The sequence below is a fragment of the Cebus imitator genome, unplaced genomic scaffold (assembly GCF_001604975.1).
Source record: "Cebus imitator isolate Cc_AM_T3 unplaced genomic scaffold, Cebus_imitator-1.0 Scaffold60, whole genome shotgun sequence".
Lineage (NCBI taxonomy): Eukaryota > Metazoa > Chordata > Mammalia > Primates > Cebidae > Cebus > Cebus imitator.
This window is the reverse complement of record NW_016107375.1, coordinates 4,734,406-4,736,329: the sequence shown is the minus strand read 5'-3', so window position 1 is coordinate 4,736,329 and position 1,924 is coordinate 4,734,406.

Genomic DNA, 1,924 nt, shown 5'->3' with positions numbered 1-1,924 from the left:
CAGAGCAAGACTCTGTCTCAGAAAAAAATAAAAGAAAAACAAATAAATAAATTAGCCTGGCGTGGTGGCACACACCTGTAGTCCTAGCTACTCGGGAGGCTGCGGCAGAAAAATCACTTGAACCAGGAGGTCAAGGTTGCAGTGAGCCAAGATTGCACCACTGCACTCCAGCCTGGGCGACAGAGCGAGATTCTGTATCAAAATACATACATACATACATACATACATACATAAATCTAAATAAAATAAAGAATTTTAAGAAATAAATAGAATTAAATTTTTTGAAAAAAGCATAGCAACACACACAAATATAAAGGTAGAATGAAATAAAGATGGCAACAGAAAATAATGAAATGGAAAAAACAATAAAATAGAGACCAACACAGTTAAATTGTTTCTCTTTGAAAGCAATTGTAAAATTGACAAATCTCTAGTGACAATTTTCAAGGAAAACATTAGAAGACAGGAACAAAATTTACATTTAGGAGACAACCATAATGATAGATTCTGCAGAAATTTTAAAATAAAAGAATAGTTTCCTCCCAATAAATATAAGAACACAGAAGAAATGTATACAAACTACTGAAGGAAATTTAAAAATGAAAGGTCTGGGCATGAAGGCTCACACCTGTAATCCCAGCATTTTAGGAGGCCAAGATGGGTGGATTACCTGAGGTCAGGCGTTTGAGACCAGCATGGCCAACATGATGAAACACCGTCTCTAATAAATATACAAAAATTAGTTGGGCATGGTGGCACACGCCTTAGGAGGCTGAGGCATGAGAATCACTTGAACCCAGGAGGCAGAGGTGGCAGTGAGCTGAGATCGTGCTACTGTACTCTAGCTTGGGCAACACAGCAAGACTGTATCAAAAATAAAAAATAAATAAATAAATAAAGGCATTCTTCACTCATTTCACAAGGCTGTTACAATTTTGATGCCAAAACCAAGCAAAGGTAGTTTTCAAAATCTGACTTATAAACGGTAAATTTACCCCAGGAATGCAAGGATGATCTCATGTTAACGTATATATTATATAACTTGGTAATTTGATTCAACTCACCATCTGAGGACAACCAAAAAAAGCTGAATTTAAAAAAACAATAGAAGCAAAGATCTAACATAAAGAATTATCTGGCCAAAATCTAGATGACAATATTCTAGGAAGTTGAGCCAAGCATTTTTTCCAGAAGGAATTTACCAATGCAAAGGCAAATTTGACAAACTGAGTTGTGATTTTTGCAAGATTATGGAGCAAGAGAAAAAGAAATCTAAATCTAGTACCCACAGGTGATGAAGAGCCTAATAAACATGCTCCATGTTTAATATGAGACCCATGGGGTAAAAATGAACCAGAGGTAAACAAGCATTGTCACAAATTGCAGTCTGGTTTTTGCACTAATCAGGAAATGTGAAACCCAGAATGTTGAATAAACTGGTCCTAGACTGGCAATCCATAGGTACCAGGCATAAACAAACAAAAATTATCTCCACAAGAAGGTATCAGCCTAAATGTCAAAATATCTTACAAATAATTTGCTCAAAAAATGACCAATATTTAGTCAAAAATTAGCAGACCATACATGGAAACAAACATTTTGAGTGAGAACTAATAATAGAAATATCCAACAAGGCCGGGTGTGGTAGCTTATGCCTGTAATCCCAGCACTTTGGGAGGCTGAGGTGTGTGGACCACTTGAGATCAGGAGTTAGAGACCAGCCTGGCTAACATGGTGAAACCCTGTTTCTATTAAAAATACAAAAATTAGCCAGGCTTGGTGGTGCACGCCTGTAATCCCAGCTATTCAGGAGGCTGAGACAGGAGAAATGCCTGAACCCAGGAGGCGGAGGTTGCAGTGAGCCAAGATTGCTCCACTGCACTCCAGCCTGGCTGACAGAGCAAAACTTCGTCTCTCCAAAAAA